Genomic DNA, 10,930 nt, shown 5'->3' with positions numbered 1-10,930 from the left:
AGAATGTTCTGGTGGATCCTACATTATCCTGGAACTGGCTGATGTCTAAATAGTGCCCATTCTTACCAATATTTCACTGCAGCACTTCTGCACTAATGTGGCTTTGGTGTGTTGGGAATGTGTTGATGTTATACCATTGGTATCTCTTTCAAAGAGCTGCATCTTCATTCCTTGTAAGAACCAATCTGTGGAGACTTAGCAGTGGGCAAGGGAGAGGTAGTTATGCAGAAGGGAGGCAGTCTTAGGTCTCATTTCTAATGTATTCCTGAACCACATAACAGTATTTTCTTTCCCCGAGCTCTCCAAAGTGTAACTTAACAGCTGCTGATCACACTGAATGGAATTTACCAGCCGGACTTGGACTTTTGTTCAAGATGTATTTTAGCTAGTCTCTATGCCTAACCTTATGGAAACAGAACACTTTGTAAGGAAGGGATTCACAAGAAATAGAAAAATGGAAGCATGAAAGCACCTTATTTTCTTTTAATGATCATAGGTACTACATCTTTGAATTTCCACAAGTCCTTACCCTGCCTAGCAGGGCCAGTGAATGCTGGGTCCTGGTCCTGGGAGGAGGCAAGTAGCTTTGTTACTGCAACATTCCTCCCCAAGCCTGACCATCCTGGCCTGAAGTGACCACCAGTCTACCCCTTGTCCTTGGGAAAACTCTATTAAACCTGGTATTTGAGGTATACTGTTCAGTGGTCTGTGGGGACATAGCATAGACCTCGTCTTCTGGTCTTCACGCCATAAAAGGACGCTCAGCCTGAACTTGCTGTTAAGAGCAGGCCTCTGTCCATGTTCCAGTTAGAAAAAAAGCACCTGGAAAACTTGGAATTCTCCAGGCTTGAGTAGTTTAAGATTTTCTTAATTTAACCTTAGCTGCACAGTAGAATTGCCTGGAGAGCTTTAAAAACAAACAAAAACTTGTTCCAGAGATTGAATAATCAGTCTGGGGTGGAGTCCAAATACCTGGGACTTTTTAAAAAGTCTTCCCGGGCAACTTTAATGGTCAACCAGAGTTGAGAAGCCTGTAGGACCAAGTAATCAGGCACCTCTTTCTTGGGGATTATGGTAAGTAAAACTCATAAACCTCCAATCCTCTCCTCTGCAAAGGGGTATGGAGGGCATCTGTAGATGCCACGGGCAGTGTCTGATGCAGCAGGCTTTGCTGCCTGCCCACTCTCAGTAGGGCCACCTTTCACACACACCATCCCTATCTGTTATCTCATGTAAGCTAGTAAGTAAGGACCAGGAAAAGTGTCTGTCTTGGCTGCTCAGGTAATGCCAGGTGGGCCTCACAGGCTGCCACTGGCCCTTCTCAGTCTACCAATCATGGACTGCCTTGCATTCTTCTGATCTCCATTCCCTTTGTCAGCTCACTTAACACCACAGCATCCGTACTTCACTTCTTCTCCCAGCTGCCCTTGGCAATGGAATTGTTTCCCACTGTTTGCCCCTGGAAGGAAAGGGAAGGAGCACACCCATGAGCTATCCCCCATGGACAAGCTGGTGGGCTCCTCCCCCTGGCAGAGCCCCAAGTGTCTGCAGGTTGCAATCCCCTGCTGCCTGTCTGGGTGTTCAAGGTCACCTCTGCTAACCCAAAGCACATTCCAATGGGTTTTGATTTTTAACTGCCCCAGTGGGACCCAGGCCACTGTTCACAGACCTCTGCATCCATCTGCTGCCCGGATGCTCAGCTTTGGAAGCCGAAGAGATGGGTGGCAAGGTGTTTCATGTACTCAGCTGCCCCGTGCTTAAGAAGGTTGGAAAAAAGCATCAGCAAATGTGCAGTGCTCAAGTTAGCATTTCCATGAACGTTATTTGGAGGAGTTTCCTCCTAAGTGAAAGGTTCCACTTTCAGATTGACAGGTTCCAGACCTCCTCAGTTGCTGGAGTCCAGGGATTCAGCACAAGCAACTTGATGCAGTCATTTATTCACAGGAGATACTCCCCTGAGATGTCTTCCCAGACCCAGGAGGGCTGGCTGGTTTTGTAGAGATTTTCCCAAAATACCCTGTACACATTTGCTGTGTATGGGCACTCCTCACTACCAGGCACCAAGGCTGTGGCTCAGTAAGAGCAGAGACCCTGAAGCTTACTCCATAAGCACCCTGCATGCCCATGAGCTAGGTTAGTGCTTGGTGCCAGGGGAATGGGCATGAGGGAGATGGAGAAGCTCACAGGTTCTAACACTCCAGAAGGGTGAAGGGTAAGGCTGATTGTTGCCTGCCTGACATCAAACCCAGCTTCCTTGTGGTGCATTATTTTGTAAATTGTAAGAATGAATTTTGGGATTTGGCCTTCAGTCGGGGAGGCAGGGGTAAGGAAGAACTTTCTACCAAGGCTTCAAGGGTTATGTCTGAGTAAGGTGGTACCTCCAGCAAAGGCTCAGGGTGAGGCAGATGCTCTGCTGAGGTCTTAAAAACTTGTGTGACCATAAGTCAGGGTCACCTTCGCTGAAAATAAGGCAGTATCCTCATTTTCTGGCTTTGGTGGTGTGGGGGCAAGGGGCAGTGTGTGACCTTGGAGAGGCTAATTAAACAAGGGGCTGCTAAGGAATCTGGTTAGACATTTCTACTGTTAGGGAGTATCTGAGTAAAGTCAGAACTTTGATAGAAAAGGACCAGCTCAAGACTTCAGCTGAAGTAGCTCTACTGCCCTCTGGGTTGACATTAATGGACATAGTAGGGGTTATGGACAAGACTTCACATCCAGGCCACTGGACAGATGGACCCACTGTCTAACATTGTGGCAGCCTAGGCTGGGCACTACAGGTGGACTTGATCTTGGCCTTGTGTAAAGATGGTCAAGTGGAAAGATGCAGGTGTGAGGTGTTGGAGAAGATCAAGCAAAATAACAAACGTGAAGGTTCTTGGAAGGGGTGGTGCAAAGGTTGGGAAAACAAGTGGTCGCAGGACGGTTGTCTTATGTTGGAGCTCCTGGGGACCTAGAAGGTGGAGAGAGGTGGTTGCTTGCATGTGGGTTGTGTTCTCTTGGAATTCCAGCCCCTGAGGCGGGGGTGAGGGGATGGGAAGCCAGAGCAACAGAGGAAGAAAGAAGGGCATGCCAAGTTCTGATTCCTCTTTAGGAGGCACTAACTCTATGCCTACTCTAGTATCCGGTGATTGCCAAAGGGCTTAAAACCTATTTGGGGAGCATCTGTAGCTCAGTGCAAGACAAGGGAACTTGTTTAAGTCAGCCTTAGGTTTGCAGCTCAGCTGTCATGGGATTTCAGAGGACGGTGGGAACTGATATCTAGTGGACTCCTGCTTGGTCCCCTGCGTCAATCCTCCATGACTAGGTGGGGTAGCATTCCCTTTACCACCGAGGAGCCAGCTGCCTGTAGAGCTGGGGTGGGGATAGGAAACTACTCAAGAGCAGGGCTGTGGCATGGTGAAGTTTTGCTGCAGAGGCACAAAGGTGCCAGGGGATATCCAGTGTCCAGTCACTGTCACAGACTGTAGAAATGGGTCACAACTTTCATTTTGCAGGTAAGGAAATAGATCCAGGTAAGTAAAGGGATTTGCCTAACTTTCAGGGCAAAACTGAAAGAAAACCCAGTTTTCACTCTTACTGGCAGCAATGGTCTGCTTCCAAAATAAGAGAATACTCTGCCTTTTTGCCCTCCTCTTCCTGCTTCCCCAGCCCCCTGGTCCCTTCCCTGAGGTCCTGTACAGATGAAGGGCCCACATTCCACAAGCTGAGTGGGAGGGCAGGGCCGAGTGTGCTCCACGGGGGGCTCAGGCTGTCGGGGAGTGGATAAGCCTTCCTCTGCCCTCTTTCCAAATGTTCTCTCTTATCTCTGCCTTCCTTTTTCCTGAACAAGTCGCTGGTAGGACAGCCTCCTGGGGGCCTGTGCCTCCCCCTACCTGCTCTGCAGCACTGCAAGGTCAGGCCAGACTCAGGGCAGTGCATATTAGGTCACCATTAATACCGCTGGAGTCCAACTTTGTTTTGTTTAGGGGACACTCATACTTAAAATCTCATTTATTCTCCAGTGTCTCTCTTTCAGAACATTGTCTTCCCTTCTTCCTTCCTCCTTCCTGCCTCCCTCCTACCTTTCACCCTCCCTTTTCCCTCCCTCCCCACCCCTTCCCTCCTCTTTGCTTCTTTTCTTTCCGTCCTTCCTTCCTTCCTTCCTTCCTCCCCACCATCCCTCCCTTCTTCCCTCCCTCCCTCCCTTCCATAGTATCAATTGTCCCCTCCAGGACAGATGTGGAGATACAGCTGTGCCTGGGCTGTCAGTACAGGGTCCCCATTGTGCCTTCCCAGAGGCCACAGTCTCCTTGGGGAGACAGACAAGTTAATAAGGAACCATCCCGGACTGTGAAAAGTGCCTGGTGAGGGATACTTCGCCCCTCCCTGGAAGGCTAGAGTCTTCCTCTGGGAGGTGTGGCCTGAAGTGTGAGTGCTTAGCAGAGGACGGGTGCCAAGAGAGCCAACGAGTTGCAGGCAGGGGCGGCCGTGCTGGAAGCTTGTGGTGGCTGGAATGTGTTCAGGTGGTGGCTGCAGCTGAAGCTGCCCTGCATGTCCCCTACCCTGGATGCGCTGGGCTTCTCCACAGACTCTGGGTCCCTCCTGGCCCCAGGGCCCTGCTATAAACTTTTCACTTTTCTTTACCATGGGGATTCCAATGTGTCTTGAGCAGCAGAGTGGAGAGCCCTGGGTTCTAGCCCCGCTCAGCTTCTGATAGGTGAGTGACCTTGGGGACATCAGTTCACTTTATTGGCCCCAATCTTGTCATTTGTGAAATGGTCAAAGGGAAGGAGCCCATAGGTAAAAGCTGGAGTCTGAAGGGCCTTTAATAGTTCTAAAGGTTGAACTCCGCAAATACCCTGATTTTTTCAAGAGAAGACAGGGAGCCTCCCTTGCTAGTGATTTAGTGCGAGTTGTTTTGCTTACTGCTGACAGAAGTTCTCATCATCAGGCCTGGCTGCATAATTTGCAAGGCTTAGTCCAGAATCAAACATGGGGCCCCACGGCAGAGCAGTAAGTGAAGCACAGGGCCCCGTGCGACTGCACAGGTTGCCCACCTGGGAAGCTGCCCTGCTCATAAATACACCAGGGATTTCATAGACTCCAGTGGTGCACGGAGGAATTTAGACCCAGGCTCACTGGAAAGACACTCCTACATTCATGGCCCGGACTCATGCTATGATGATGACAAGGTCAGCATCCCATGGCACCCCTGCCCCTGTCCCAGCACCTGTTTTGGGGGAACGGCTGATGTGCTGGTGCAGATTCTTCTGTTTCTGGAGGGAAGACTGCACTCCTGATTAGTGGGGAGCTTCACCTTTCTAGGACACACTGCTGACTGTTCCAGAGTTTGCAGCTGACTCCAGGGTCCCCTGTCACTGGGACGGAGTGGTCAGTCCACTTCTGTGAGTCCTCCCTTACCCTCCACAGGAGTCCCTTTTATGCCTCAAACCAGCGGCTCTCTTCCCCACTCGTTACCTCGTGTGGGACTGTGGGCCATGACAAAAGAAGAAAGGACTCCCCTTGCCGGGTCCCTTGGTGCTTTAAGAAGCCCTTTTTGCAACCTGAGGGACTCATTGTCCTCACCTTAAGTCACTTACAGGAGTGGGAGATTTTCTTTTGAATTCAGTTTTTAAAATAGAATGTCCTCTTTTTTTGTAGTATAAAAATTCTCTGGGCATTACATGGTTTCAGGTTTTATATATAATTTCCAGTCTCCTTAAAATCTTAGCAGTTATGTTTTGCCTTCACAGAAATGCCCAGTGCTGCCTCCCCTCTTTTCCCTGAGTCTCATAATCATGACTCAGCTTCTTCAGGTTCATTGATACCTTGATGTTCCCCTTGAATTATTTCTTGCTTTGTCATTCCTTCTGCCTCCCTGACTCTCTTCCCACTGCATCTCAGCAATTCAGTTCAGTCTTTTGTGTTTTGTCTCTCTGTCTATCCATCCATCCATTCATCCATCCATCCATCTATCCATCTATCCAGCCATCCACCCATTTGTCTGTCAGTCCATCTATCCATCTGTGTGCCCACTCTGTGTCAGGCACAAGACCAGGCACTAGGGATATAGAGATGAAATGGTGAGTTTCTGCCCTCAAGGACATGAGAGTGTAGTGAGGGTAGCAGAATATATAAATAATTACTGTGCGATAAGGTATGCACAAGGTGTAGAGGTGGTAAAATGGGAAGATTTGGATGGTACATAAGGAGCTGAGAAGGGTGTGCTGGCAGGAGAGGCAGGTGAGAGCTAAACAGAAGGAACACCATGCGCTGGCATGGGAGATGGAAAAGCATGATGTGTGCAGGAAGCTCCAAGTCTTACCCTATTCTTGGAGCACAAAGTTGGAGAATCTGGGGGTAGGGCAGGGATTGGTGAGAAGGTAGTCTGCAGAGGTAGGCAGGGGATAGATCTTAAGAGGCATTATATGTTGTCCTAAGATACTCAGTGTTGTTGTAAGAGTCCTGGGGCTCCCCTGACTGGCTTTAAGGAAGGGAGTGACATGGTCAGATCTTTGTGAGATGGACAACTTTGACAACTCCACTGAGAATGGATTTCGTGGGCAACTCTTTCAGGCAGGGAGGCAAAGCAAGAGATGCTGAGGGCCTGACTCAGGCTGTGCTGCCAGGGAGGGACAAGATACATTCAGGAGGCATTCTGGGGGTGAAATTGGTGGGGCCGAATGATGGGCTGCAGGGGGAATGAGGGAGGACACCCAGGTTTCTGGCTTGATGAAGTATGTGCATGGGGGTGCTGTGACCCCACTCAGGCATTTCCTGAGTAGTAGTTATTTTGCCTTAGGCTGGCCTCAGCTGCCCTGCATCCCATTTGGTTAATGCTACAGAAATATGGCTTTTATTTCTTGCCTAGATTCTTGAAGTATCTTCTTAAACTCTTCGAATCCATCCTACACACTGCTGCCAAAGTAATATTCCAGGGACAGCTGAACAGAATCTTCAACAGTTTCCCATTGTGTGTTGAATAATCTCCAAGTCCTTTAGCCTAACTATGAACATTTTTGCTAGGAGGGAACATGGAGACATACTCTTTGCCCTTAAAGTGTCTAGTTTTCCTGAGAAGGCACATTACATGTGAAGTGATTAAATGTCAAATGGTCTTTAGAAGGGGAACAGAATTCCTGCTCTAAAGAGAAAGAAAGAAGGAGGCAGAATATCTTCTAGAGGTGACCCAGCATGACCCTGGTATCTCCCATCATGTCCTCACGTCCTTCCAGGTGTGTCTTCCATTCCTCCTGCACTTGTGCTGTCTGGTCTGTCCACACTGGTCTCATAGTTGCCTGAAAATGACTCCCCTTTGCCACCTCCGTGTCTTTGAAGACTTCATTGCCTCTGCCTTGAATACATTCCCCCACATTTCTGCCTGTTGAAATCCTACTCATCTTCCAGTATCCAGCCCACATGCAAGGGTGCTACTGAGTCCTCTATGGGCTCTTTCAAAACACTTTACCTTTCTAATGGCACTTTACACATTTACTGTGGATAGTAGCTACCAGGCCTCATGTTTAATCACCCCCAATAGAAACTGGGAGCAGAGATGGATAACTAAAAGCCTTAGGGGTGGGTCCAACATGCAGATGTGTTTGAAAAATCAAATTTTGAAAAATCAAAATTAACTTATTAAAAAAGTTATAACCTATATCAAAACTTACAGAAAAATACAGAATATGATATAATACATACTTGGGATCTATCACCAAGAATGCACAGATTGCCTCTAACACCTCACTACCCTACCCACTTATTAAGAAATAAAATAACTCACATACAATTTGAGCACAAGCCCACATGTCCAGAAGCCAGTCTTCACACTTGTTAAAATTTAAATAGTTGCCAATATTTAGAAATGAAGAGGGCTCACATAACATTGGGATGTTTTTGCTTTCCTTGAAGAGTCAGATCTGGCATCCTTGGGGTGCGTTCCAACATGACTCGTCAGGGGCTTCACTGTTGCTGCCTCCTTGAGGCAGAGCATGTACTCTGTAGCACACCACACTCCCCACCTCTCCCTAAGGCCTATTAGCTCCATCTTGCTTCACTTACTTTTGGGTGTCTGGCTCCTGCACGCATGTGAATTCGCCATCTTCATGTAAACTCATTGAAGTCAAAAAGCCTCTTTATTACTGGAAGCAAACCACTAACTAGGTGGATGGCCTTGAGCGAGTTATTTACCTCTCTGGGCCTCCATTTCCTCATATGTCAAATTCGGATAATAGGAGGACCAATTTTGGATTGCTATTTGTGGATTATTATATAAAGTGTTGAGAGCACTCCTGGGGCATAATTCTGCTGCTAGAGGTCCATGATCTTTTATTCAAAACCCTTGGGGCTAGATGTGCTTTGGAATTCAGGTATCTTTTGTATTTTAATGAGGTAATAAGTGTATATATCATATATTACATAATACTCCCAGTGGATGCTGGCCAGCACCTCTTAATGGAACACACTGAAATTTCTGCAGAAAAAAGAATGCCAGAATTTGGCTCTTAGATATTTGGGCTTAGTTATGAGAGGAGAAATCGTGAGTCAATTTCTGTTATTTTCTTGGTCTGTTACCAAGTAACAGAATTTCGAAGCTGTGGGGACAGAGGATCTCGGCTTCTACAACAGCCGGTCTTCCTGTCCATCCACCCCTCCCACTCCTTCAGGCAGGCCCCCTGCCACTCTCTGCTAGCCCTTCACCAGACGCTCACCAGCCTGCCAGTTGCGCCTCAGCCCTCTGAGACCTGCCCCATCAAGTCCATGGCCTAGTCTGGCACCCTGTTACCTAATCTTCCCTGGGTAAATCCTTCTCTCCTCTCAGGCCAGCCTCCTCACTCCGCTTCTCCCAGCTGTCACATTCCACCCTCTCCTCCATGCCACTACCCCACGCCCTGCCTGGACCACTTCGCTCCCCTACCCACGCACCAGCCGTCCCTCAGGGACTAGCTGAGATCCCTGCTCCAAGAGGCCTTTCCCAATAAATTCAGCTCCGCTCCATTATTCGGACTCATACATACGTAGCACTTAGGTCGGTGGCCGAGCTGCACTTTCAACACGCATACGCCGCGTCCTCCGTGCGGTCGCCCAGATGGGGAACGGAAGGGAAGGGAAGGCAAGGAAAAGAAAGGGGAGGGACTGTCTATCCTGGAGGGGCTTCCCTCCGAGCCCCTGCTGCCCCCGTGCGGTGCTTCCCGTGCGCTGCATCCGCGGCTAAGTGCAGGCGCTGCGAAGGCCCGAGGGTCCGTGCAGCGAGCGCCCAGTGTGTGAATGGCCGACTTCGTTGACCAGAACATTCTGATGCCTTTATGCTTATTTAGTTGAGACTGCCGGTTGGTCAGATAACCTTTCTTCTTTCTCTGCTCCATGGAACAAACCCCCTTGCTCTTTGGGGCACTGTTACCCTTTTCCTTCCCTTTGAGAATTGTCCGGATGGGTTTATAGATGTGGGACTTCACCAGGCTAAAACTGCGGCTGAGGGGTCCTTGCCCCAGACTCCACCACTCTCCTTTCCTTCCTGTGTTACTGGCACGAACATACAAAGGTGTGCATGCCTGCAAGAGCTGGACAGGCTCTGGCTCTTGTGTTTTGTGTAGGGAAAGAGGCAGGAAGGAGTGTTTCATTTCTCATCTTAACTGCACCACCTGGGGCCTTTCCACCCTGAGGCCCCGGTGCTGATATTCTGTCCCTGGGGTTTTGAAGGTGATGGAAATCTGTTCGTCTAGGGCAATGTTTCTTTCCCTTTCTCCTTAAAACTGAATTCTTAAACTATCCTTTGTGGCCATCAGATTCAACTGAATTCATAACCTGTAAATTCCTTGGGTAGTAAAGTGGCCTTCTTGATGTTGGATGTGCCCTTTGTCGCGGCTGTGGTTCATGCAGACAGCACCTTACCGGCTTGGAGGGAGGCAGCTCGCACTGCACACGCCAATCCCCCCACAGCCACCTGCTCCCCTGCTTCAGGTCACACAGGCCTTGTGGGCCCCGACAATGTTTCTTTTGGCTGTTGGTCCTCCATTCAGTTAATGACTATGTCATCATTTAAGTCTCTAAACATGTCTTGATTGTCCTCCCCTCCTTAGGGGAATTGAGAAGGTTGAGTGATTAAAGGGAAGATGGAAAGGAGAGGGCCTAGGAGGCAGACGGCCAGAGGAAGAGAGCCTGCAGTGTCAGGAGAGGTGGGAGGTGGGGAGGAGGTCATTCTGGAGGGGTGAGGTGGTAGACCTCTTCTTTTTGGGCTGAGTGGCAGTTACATTTTCAGGGAAATTCATACCTGTGCCCTTCACTTTCCCAGGAACCCATGGTGTGGCTTCACTGTATAATTTGAAGGGTTGGAATATGGGTTTATGAATCGCTGGAGGGGCCAACACACATAGACAGGTGCATCCTAGAGAACTTGGAGGAACCTGGTGTTGGCAGTGGAGGCTGGCTGCATCTCTGCTTCTCCCTCTCCTGCCCAGGCCATCTGGCAAGGGCATGCAGACCCTCCCAGAAGCCCCTCCGGGATTCCCTGGGTTCTAGGGAGTCTCCTGCATAGGGCCAGGCAAGAAGTAGGTGACCCAAAGGAGCTGGGCTCTCCCAAGGATCAGCCCATCATGCTCCCGTGCTCTGCTGCTCTGCTGACAAACCCATCCACCCCTTCCCATTTAGCTGAACATTTTAGGCAGTGCAGGCTGTGTGATCCCATGTAAAGGTAGGGCTTTCAAGTCAGTCTATCTGGGTTAAATGGCCTGGTCACTTAACAGTTACTGTGACTTTGATCAAGTTCCTTATCATAAAAGGGAATCTTAATCCCTACTCAGAGGTGTCTGGTGATCTAGTACATGCCTGAAACATAGTGCTTAGCTATCTTACTTTTCCCCTCTGGACCCTTCTGCCTGCCCCAGTTCCATGCTGCTTTTCTATGCAGGAGGTAACATTCCCTGGAAGTGGAAGGGAAAGGAGGAGGGTATGT

At 49.1% G+C, this 10,930-nt stretch overlaps 1 protein-coding gene across 1 annotated transcript in view; it reads right to left on the bottom strand.

The window, feature by feature from the left end:
* HAO2 (hydroxyacid oxidase 2) overlaps positions 1–10,930 on the bottom strand; it is a 262,966-nt gene that overhangs the window by 186,254 nt on the left and 65,782 nt on the right. The gene's annotated exons all lie outside the window — the stretch shown is intronic.

The sequence above is a fragment of the Manis pentadactyla genome, chromosome 4 (assembly GCF_030020395.1).
Source record: "Manis pentadactyla isolate mManPen7 chromosome 4, mManPen7.hap1, whole genome shotgun sequence".
Taxonomy (NCBI): domain Eukaryota; kingdom Metazoa; phylum Chordata; class Mammalia; order Pholidota; family Manidae; genus Manis; species Manis pentadactyla.
Note: the sequence above shows the minus strand (reverse complement) of the source record. Positions and strands in the feature narration are given on the sequence as shown.